At 42.9% G+C, this 10,486-nt stretch overlaps 1 pseudogene; it reads left to right on the forward strand.

The window, feature by feature from the left end:
* Positions 1–1,237: 1,237 nt before the first annotated feature.
* LOC120519244 lies at positions 1,238–4,257 on the forward strand (annotated as a pseudogene).
* The last annotated feature ends 6,229 nt before the right edge of the window (positions 4,258–10,486 follow it).

Raw genomic sequence — 10,486 nt, forward strand, 5'->3', positions numbered from 1 at the left:
AGGTTTCATGGGTTCTGTTCTTCAGTCATTCTGCTTTACTAGCTTCTACAAATGTTAAGGCTGGTGCCCTTTCTTGACTTTATAGCTCTGATGAAATTTGTTTGGACCCTGAACCAATTATCCCTGCTGACAAATTCTTAGGAGCAATAGTCACTACATCCTCAGATGAATTACTAAAATTACAAAACTACTAAAATAATTCTCGACTCAGGGAAAGTTCCAAATGGGAAATATTATGTTGCACCAGAGTTGAGGAGGGAAGTTTTAGAGGTTACACATAGTCCTGTATTTTTTGGTCATTCAGGAGTGTCTCAGACCTAGAAAATATGTTTGTTTTTTTTTTGTTTTGTTTTGTTTTTGTGGGGGGAGGAGGATACATACAAGGAAATTTAGAATTATGTGGCTGCCTGTGGAATTTGTAGTTGAGGAAAACCCTCTCAGGGATTTCCTCTTAGGCTATACCTATAGCAAATCACAATAGGGCAGCAGTTTCAATGGACCTTATCACTGACCTCACATCTTCAAAAGGGTACACAATTATTCTAGTAATAGTGGATCATTTACAAAATATGCACGCTTTGTTCCCTTGATGAAGTTGCCCTCTGCCCAAGAAATGGCCTCTATTTTTAAGGAGAAGATTGTTTGTTAACAACAACAACAATTATTTATATAGCATGTTTTCATACAAATGATGTAGCTCAAAGTGCTTTACTAGATGAAGAAAGAAAAAAGAAAACTATAAAAATAAGATTAGGCAAAAATAAGTAACCAAGAATAAAGTAAGGTCTGGTGGCCAGGATGACAGAAAAAACAAAAAAATCTCCAGAGGGCTAGAGAAAAAAACAAAATCTGCAGGGTTTCAGAGGCCTCGGGACCGCCCAGCCCCCATTGGTCATTCTTCCTAACATAAATGATCTAAATCAGTCCTCATGGTTTACAGGCTTCACATGGAAGAATTAGATGATGATGGCCATGTGGAAATTTGGCTTTCAATCCAATAATGTGGTGACTGCAAGGTGCCTTGATCAGGTGGTGGTGGCGCAGATCGCCATCACAGAAAACTATAAAAAAGAACATCAGGGGATAGACTGGATTGTGGAGCCATGATAAAAATGATAATTAAATGCATATACAGAATATCAAACTCCGCTATTGCTGGTCCCAAGCCCGGATGAAAAGGAGGAGGGTTGGGCGTTGGGCTAGCAACCCCACCCCATAAAACCCCAAATCTATAGAAATGCCAAAAAGAGAAACAGAGACTAACTTCCTGGAAGATGAAGGATCTCCGACATCTCAGAGACGCATGACGCTAGATGATGAAAACCGAAAGGAAACCACCGAGCCGACTACCCTTCTTTCAACCAGGAGAACCCTTATCGGCGCATGGAATATCAGGACCATGTATGAGACAGGCAAGATGGCACAGGTAGCTGCCGAGATGAAAAAGAACAACCTGATCATGCTAGGCATCAGTTAAACCAGATGGACACAAGTCGGACAGAGAAAACTAACAACAGGAGAGCTGTTGCTGCACTCCGGGCATGAAGAGAGTAATGCACCCCATACGCAGGGAGTAGGCTTCATGTTGTCCAAACAAGCACAGAGGGCACTGATTGGATGGGAGGTGCACTTCCCCAGAATTATCACAGCATCCTTCAGAACTAAACACAAGAAGATAAAACTCGATGTCATCCAGAGTTACGCTCCAACCAGTTCTACAACAGACTGCAGAAAATCGTAGAGACATTTCGAGCCAGAGACATCATCATCCTTATGGGAGACTTCAACGCCAAGATTGGACCTGATAACACCGGATATGAACAAGTCATTGGGATCCATGGGCTGGGAGTAATAAACGATAATGGAGCGAGATTTATGGAACTGTGTGCGCTCAATAACCTGGTCATCCATCTTTCCTCACAAGCGGATCCACAAAAGTACCTGGGTATCACCGGACAACTTGACAGAGAACCAGATTGACCACATCTGCATTAGCAAGAAGTTTAGAAGATCCCTTCAGGATGTTAGAGTTAGAAGAGGAGCAGATGTGGCTTCCAACCACCACTTATTAGTAGCCAGCATGCAGCTGAAGTTGAAGAGGAACTGGAAGGAAACAACACAGTGTAGAGTGAAGTATGATGTCAGCCGTCTAAAGATCTCCAACGTCAGGGAAGAGTTTGGACTACAGTTGAAGAACAAGTTTAAGGTGCTACAAGAACTGCACCAGGAAGAGGAAGGAAGTAGTGTACAGATCAGTTGGCAGGCAGTAAAAGAGACACTGAGAACAGCCTATCAAGAAGTGGTCAGAATGAAGAAACATCATCACAAAGAGTGGATCACTCTGACTGTGGCCTTGGGAAAGATAGAAGAGAGGAAACAGAAGAAAGTGGCAGTCAACAACAGCAGGACTAGGGCATCAAAAGCTAAGGCCCAAGAGGAATATGCAGAAGCCCATAGAGCAGTGAAGAAGAGCATTAGGAAGGACAAGAAAGACTAAATAGACAGACTAGCAGCTGAAGCAGAACAGGCAGTGTACAACGGCAACATGAAGCAGCTGTATGGCACAACTAAGAAACTATCTGGAAAGTACAACAGGCCTGAGCGACCCGTCAAAGACAAGGAGGGAAAGGCCATCATAGGACTAGAGCAGCAGATGAATAGATGGTCTGAACATTTTGAGGAGCTTTTGAACAGACTAGTACCACCAAACCCTCCAGACATCAACCCAGCCAACGAAGATCTTCCCATCAATTGCGGTAAGCCAACCAGAGAAGAGATCAGGAAGGCCATCACCCTGATGAAGAACAGGAAAGCAGCTGGCAGAAGCCCAGAAAGTAGACCTGGAAGCATCGGTGGAGATGCTGTACCCCCTTTTTGAGAAGATCTGGGAAGAGGAAGAGATACCGACTGACTGAAAGGAGGGTTACCTAGTCAAGCTTCCAAAAAAAGGGGACCTCAGTAACTGTAACAACTACAGAGGCATCAAACTTCTGTCAGTGCCAGGCAAGGTCTTCAACCAGATCCTCCTAGAACAGATGAAGGACATCGTCAAACCACAACTACAAGACGAGCAAGCAGGCTTCCGGCAGAATCGATCATGCACGGACCAGATTGCAATGCTGTGTATCATAGTCGAGCAGTCCTTAGAGTGGAACACACCATTATACATCAACTTTGTCGACTATGAGAACGCGTTTGATAGTCTGGATCGAGGGTCCCTGTGAAAGCTCCTCTGGCACTACGGCATCCCAGCCAAGGTGGTCAACCTAATCAAGAGCTCATACGAGGGAATAACCTGCAGAGTGATCCACGGAGGGCAGCTTACCAACAGCTTCCAAGTGAAGACGGGAGTCCGACAGGGATGCTTGTTATCCCTGTTCCTCTTCCTCATCGCTATCGGCTGGATCATGAAGACATCCACCAGTGAACGCAGGAATGGAATCCAGTGGACCTTGTAGAGCCAATTGGAAGACTTAAGAGTTTGCCAATGATCTTGCACTTCTCTCCCACAGTCAGCAGCAGATGCAAGAAAAGACCAGAGTATTGGCAGCCACATCATCACAGGTTGGACTCAACATCCACACGGAGAAGACCAAGATTCTTAAGACCAATTCCAACAGCAACAACCCAGTCACACTGAATGGAAGTTCCCTGGAGGAGATACAGTCCTTCACCTACCTTGGCAGATTCATCGACCAGCAGGGTGGAACAGATACAGATGTCAAGGCAAGGATCGGCAAAGCAAGAGCCGCCTTCATCCAGCTCAAGAACATCTGGGATTCCAGAGAACTGACCTTGACCACCAAGATATGTCTGTTCAACACCAATGTGAAATCAGTACTGTTGTACAGGGCCGAAACCTGGAGGACAACCAAAACCACCACCGAAGAATCCAGACATTCATTAACACCTGTCTCAGAAAGATCCTCCATAATCGCTAGCCAGACACCATCAGTAACACCAACCTATGGGGAAGGACCTGCCAACCTTCAGTAGAAGCAGAAATCTGGAAGAGAAGATGGGGATGGATAAGGCAAACACTACGTAAACCGCAAACTAGCATCACCAGACAGGCTCTCAGATGGAACCCCCAAGGAAAGCGGAAAAGAGGCCGTCCAAAAAACACCTGGCAACCTCGAGGCAGACATCACAAGGATGGGCTACACCTGGAGTCAACTAGAAAGAATGGCCCAGGACAGAAATCTCTGGAGATCTACCTTTGGTGGCCCATACCGGAAGGGTGGAGGGCATAAGTAAGTACAGAATATCAGGGTTACACTAAAATGAAGCTATAAGAAAGCCATATTAAAATAATGTTTTTTATCAGTTTTTTAAAATGCTCCACCTTATTAGCCTGGTGAATTTCTATCAGTAAGCTATTCCTGATTTCAGGTGCATAACAGCAGAAGGCTGCCTCACCACTTCTTTTGAGTTTAGCTACTGGAATTATAAGCAGACACTCATTTGAAGATCGAAGGTTACGATTTGGAGTGTAATGTAAGAGGTGTGAGCGCTGAAGTTGAAAACAACGGAAGAACTTAAACCCAATTAAAGTAAAAAAAATTTCTTTATTCTTAATTCTTGGTGAGTAGAGACAATGTGAGACTGCCTCTTTCCAACTCAGTCAACTGATTTGGATTTTGGCAGAATATCTAAAGTAAACCTGTTCTCTCTTTTATATCCTAGAAAAGAAAAAAAACCCTAGCAGTTCATTCTGAGGTTATACATAGCTTAGGTTAAATCTTAATTTATGATATACTGGAATGTTCTTAAACCTGAAACAAACAGCCATTTGCATTCCTAAGGAATACACCCTTCAAATTATACACACTTAGAATCAATTTAAACTTTCTTATAGTCCATAAAGATCTTACATTCTTCACAGGGTCTTCTGATAGTATCAGAGGTCAGCCTTTCCTATAAATGATAAATGAAAGTTAGTCTCTTAATGCTGTGCACACAGCCCAACTCCTTTTCTGCATAAATCAAGAACAAATCATATAGCTCTCTGCAGCATGATCAACTCAAAACACAGTCCTTGATATCTGTGAGTTAAATAATAATGTTTTCTCTTCCTCAGTTCCCCCCTTTGCACATAAAATGTGCACATGAGAATGATCAGACCCAATCATCTGGAACAATATCATCATATTCAGAAGAGGGAGAAAGTTCTGGAAGCAAAGGGTTGTAATCAGGGTTTTGGGAATTGTCAGCATGAAGAAAATAGGCTTTTGTGAGAGAGGTGTCAATAAGCCTCTGAAGGAGGCCATGAATACAGGGGATGAGGCAGCAACCACAAACCTTGAGATCATGTTGCTGAGCCTTCCAGGGCTGATAACCCCAGTCATAGGTACACATATTTTTCAGCCCTAGTCCATTGTTCATGGCTGCCGGTTCCACAAGGAGCAACAGTACAAAAGTCAATCTGGAGTTAGGTAGTCTTCCGTACTTGGAAAGTTAGTGAGGGAAGGTCCCCATAAGTTCGTTGTCGCATGTTCAAGGGGACAGAAAAAGTTATTAATAATAGAACTAAGAATGCCATTCTTTGGCAATGTGAGACGTGGATCCAGGCAGGAAGTCCTTCGACTTTAACAGCATGAGGTGCAGATAATAGCACCTGGAATGGTCCCCTCCAACGAGGTTGATGCCAATGTTTCCTTCGGGTGTCTCTGACCAGTATCCAGGTTCCAAGGGGGATCTGGAACTCCATTGGTGGGGGACTGGTCCACCAAGCCTTGTTAACTTGTTCATGGACTTCCTTCAGGGAAGCTCGGAGACCTGCAAGACTAGAGAGAAGATCATTGTCCACAATATGCAGAGTAACATTTCCGATAACCGTGACAACAGGCATGGGGCGTCCAGTTAAAATTTCAAATGGTGATAGTCCTAACTGCCAAAGTGTTCTTCCTCTCAACCCTATCAAGGCCAGGGGTATAGCATCTGGCCAGGTTAAGTTTGTCTGTTCACAGATTTTTGCCAATTTTGATTTTAGGGTACCATTGCACCTTTCTACAATACCTCCACTTTGAGGATGGTATTTGCAGTAATGATATACATTTATCTGGAGCCAAGTAGTCAGCTCATTTATTACAGAATTCACAAAGTGGGTTCCGTTATCGGTATGCAGTTTCTGTGATATTCCCTATCTTGGAATGATTTCTTTTATTAAAGCTTTAGCCACAGTTTTGCATCTGCATGTTTAGAGAAAACTTCCACTTATCGGGAGAACACATCAACAATTACCAAGCAATAACGGTAGCCTTTAGATGGTGTTAACTCAATGAAATCCATTTGGAGGTGTTCAAAGGGACCCATTGGGTTAGGAGTGACGATGGGGCTTACCTGAGTACCTTTACCTACATTAAACCTTTGGCCTAGTGCGCATCGTCAACAGAATTGTTCAGCATATGTAGAGAACCATGTGGTTTCCCAATGCCGCTCGACATCCTGAGTCATAGTGTCTTTTCCTGCATGATCCAGGCCGTGTGAGAATTTGCCATTCCTGGAAAAGAAGCCTTTGGGAGGAAAGGTTTGTTAGTTTGCTTATGGGTCCAGACCCCAGCAGAGAGGGATCCTTCTTGGGACCACTTTATCCTTTCTCAGTCAGTGGTAGCTCTCTGTAAAGAAATAATTTGATTATCAGGGTCTTTGTCATCTTTCTGTTGGAATAAAGAGACTGGTGTGTTATTACAGGCGGCCTGTTTAGCAAAATGGTCAGCCAGTTCATTTCCTTGGCTGACTGGGTTTTGTTTCCCAGTATGGGCTTGGCATTTAAGTATTGCCAGTTTTGATGGTTCTGTTATAGCTTCGAGAAGGGATTCCACTAATTTCTGGTGTTGTATGGGCTTACCAGTACTGGTTTTGAATCCCCTTAATTTCCATAATGCCCCATGATCATGGAAGACTCCAAAGGCAGATCTGGAATCTGTGTAAATGGTTATGACCTTCCTTTCAGACAACTGGCAAGCTCGAGTGAGAGCTTATTAGCTCATCTGCTTGTGCGCTTAAACTAGAAGAGATTCGGTTTGCCTCAAGTAAGTGGTCCCCTTTGACCACTGTGTAACTGGTGGAGAGTGTTCTGTCATCCAATCCCAAGGAACAGCCGTCCACATAAAGAATTTCTCCTGTTTCTAGTAGAGTTTCCTGGAGGTCCGGACTAGGTTTCAGGACCTTTGTTATCTCATCCTGGCAGTTATGTGGTTCCCCCTCTCCCTCAGTGGGAAGTAGGGTAGCTGGATTTAGAGTTGAGCATCTTTCAATAGTGACATTTGACAGGGTACAGAGCACATTTTAATAGTGTATTGCCCTTACAGTAGTGAGGTAGTTCACCACGTTTCCCTCACTTGTTCATGCACTCTATCTGTAAGGCACTACGCAGACCTGCAAGCCTTTTCCTACATTAAATCTTCGCCATAATGTAGACCTCTTACAGAACTGATCAGCAAAGTTAGAAAAACCCCGGGCGTGACAGTATTGTTGCACCTGTGCCATCATTGCGTCTTCTGGAAGGGTGGGCCAAACCATGCAGCCTTTGCAATTCCTAGAAAGAAAGCTTTTGGGAAAAAAGGATGTTTAGTTAATGGATGGATCTAAATTCCTTTCAGAGCTTTATCTGATCCCTCTTTCTGCAACGTCTTTATCTCCTTTTCCGTTGCTACAGTTCAGTAGAGATAATACTGCATCCTTGTGTGACTCTTGTTCCTCCTTCTGTAATAGAAATAAAGAAGTTAGTGGTGAAGTAGGATCCTGGGTGGCTTTCTTTGTCCACACGTCTGATTGCGCATTTCCCTCACTTACTGGATTCGTCTTCCCTGTGTGAGCTTGACACTTCACTACCGCAAGCGCACCTGTCAAATGAGATGTTTTTGTCTGTACTAAGATGGAATGTACAGCATGTGGTACCTTAACAGTTAATAAACTCATGAGAACAACATCTGAGCATGCTAATATGGCCTCTGTTATTGCATCAGCTGCTTTCAAACAGGCCGGGATTGTAGCGGCCACTGAATCCAGTTTTATTTATTAATTTTTTTTTAGAATAGTATGTGACCGGTCATTGTCTATTTCCTTGTTGTTGAGTTAATACTGCAGTCATACACCCCCCTTTCTCGTCCACAAACAGAGTGAAAGACGAGACTACCGTAGTCCGGAACTCTTAACGCAGGCGCAGACATAAAAATTTAGTTTATATCAGTTAAAGCCTTCTCAGCCTGCTCCGTCCATGAAATTTTATCAGTCAAAACCAAATTAGAAGAGGTCGCTAATTCTTGGAGTGGCTGTGCTTTTCAGCAAAAAAAATCTTTTTAACCCATTGCCGGCAATATCAATATCATAACATTCCAAGAACAGACATAACTTGCCGTCTTGCAGACTGTGCACATTCCCCTGAAGTCAAATCATGACTCAGGTATTTCATTTTTCTTTCAACCCGTTGCAACTTTTTCGGAACACTTTGTGCCCGATTTCCGCTAGGAAGACCAACAAAGCCTTTGTGTCTTCTTCGCATTATTCCTGAGCCTCAGAACATAAAAGCAACTCATCTACATATTACACCAGACACCACCCCCCTTTGGCCAATAACCTTTCAACTTTTTATCTTTTCTAGTTCTTGTCCATACATACACGAACATGTGCACACACACTCACATGCACGCACACAGAGCCTCTGTATATCCCTGCGGCATCACAGTTCAGGTCCAACACTTCCCTTTAAAAGTGAATGCGAACCAGAACTGAGACTCAGGGTGTACAGTAATTGAAAAGAAAGCATTCACAAGATCAGTAACAGAAAACCACATAGCAGTGGCGGGACAGTACAGAGAATAGTGGAAGGGTTGAGACTATAGGAGTCCTAGGGTGTATAGCAGCATTGACTCCGGAGGTCCTGAATGAATCGTCATGAATCATATGCTTTCTAACTGGAAGAATAGGAAAGTATTGGATCGGAATAATAGCACCCCGCTTAACTAAATCAGCATAAACAATTGTAATACCAGTCCCAGCCTCAAACGAAATAAGATATTGTGCACAATGTAAACGGAAGGATGACTTTGGGAAAATGACCAAGGGTTCAGCATGAGCTATTCAGACAAAATATTATTTCCCTTGTACCCAGAGAGATGAGTGGAGCAAATCTAACTAAAAATTTTTAAGGGTAAACAGCATGGGTTTAGGTGGAGAAGTGAAAGATAAATGACAGAATGGACTGGGTTACAGGTACAACTAGTTCTACTGCTATTTTCTTAACAGATCTATCTAGGTGAACTAAATGTTAGGTCCCACATACTCCCAATCCTCCCCTTCTGGACATGCTATTACCAATTGTCTCACATTATGCCACTGAAAACGAGAGGATTTAGCAATGAGGATATGTGGTAAAACCACTCCAGAAGAAAAGCAATTGTTGTAAAAAGAGAAATACTGCTCCAGCCAGTTTTGCTGAGATATAACAGTTCGTTAGGCAAATAGTCTCTTTTTCTGAAAACAGCAGCTGAAAAGTCCAAGAGTCAGACTTCATCATAATACAGTCCAAAAATCATGCAATACAGTAAAATGATTTTGAATACTGTAATTCAAGAGGAACCCTGGACAGCAGAGATTTTTGCTGTTTTTTGAAACAAACATGAACAATCAAGGCAGCATACAAGCATGTAATAGTGGTGGTCAGTGCAATGGCGGTGTGCTGTTCTGATGCAACCTTCACTCCCTTATTCGTAACTGAAATGCAAAGGCACAGGCGGACCATCAAGTCTTGTCAAAGTTCACTGGGCATTAGAGGGCTGATATATTTTGCTTTTATTTGTGCTCGTAACTGTCCACTGAACACTGAACTGGCCACTATTAACCCCTTGACGTCCCAGAGTCTCAGTCCATTGCACTTTCACATCATTTCAGCCTGGATCTTCCTTCTAAGGACCTGAATCCATTCTGCAGTATTTGGCTTATATATTTCATCTAATTGTTTCAGCAATTCCTGCACCACTTTTAATTCTTGCAGGTCCCAGTTTCTTTGCACCATGAAGGTGGGACAGTTTTAATCTGAGTCAGGCTGTTGTACATTATATTGCGGAAAGGGCACTTGTATTAATGGTGCTTGAAATTCCATCCTTTCATATTCATGTTTTTTGACCCTGTGGAGTCAGAATCGGGTCATATTAGGCATCCCTTTTCCCGCTTCTTCATCCCTCTCTGGCTGAAACTGTTCATTTTTAAAATTCATGGGACCATCTTCTTCCTCTCCCCCATTAATTCCTCCAGCTGCCCCAAGGGGTGGTGATGGACTTTTGTCCTCAAAGGGAGTTTAAACGCATGCTGTCACTAAATCAAGGTATAATCTGATCTTCTTTTTCATATATTTTTATTTATTTATTCTTCCTTCTTTTATCCAGACTTTTGGGACAGTTCTTGCATTATCAAGAACAACTTTTCTTTTCCTGCAATAAGTTTAATTTGGCTTTGCAGTCCCTCATTGCACTTCTGCATCGCA

The sequence above is a fragment of the Polypterus senegalus genome, unplaced genomic scaffold (genome assembly GCF_016835505.1).
Source record: "Polypterus senegalus isolate Bchr_013 unplaced genomic scaffold, ASM1683550v1 scaffold_4290, whole genome shotgun sequence".
NCBI lineage: Eukaryota > Metazoa > Chordata > Cladistia > Polypteriformes > Polypteridae > Polypterus > Polypterus senegalus.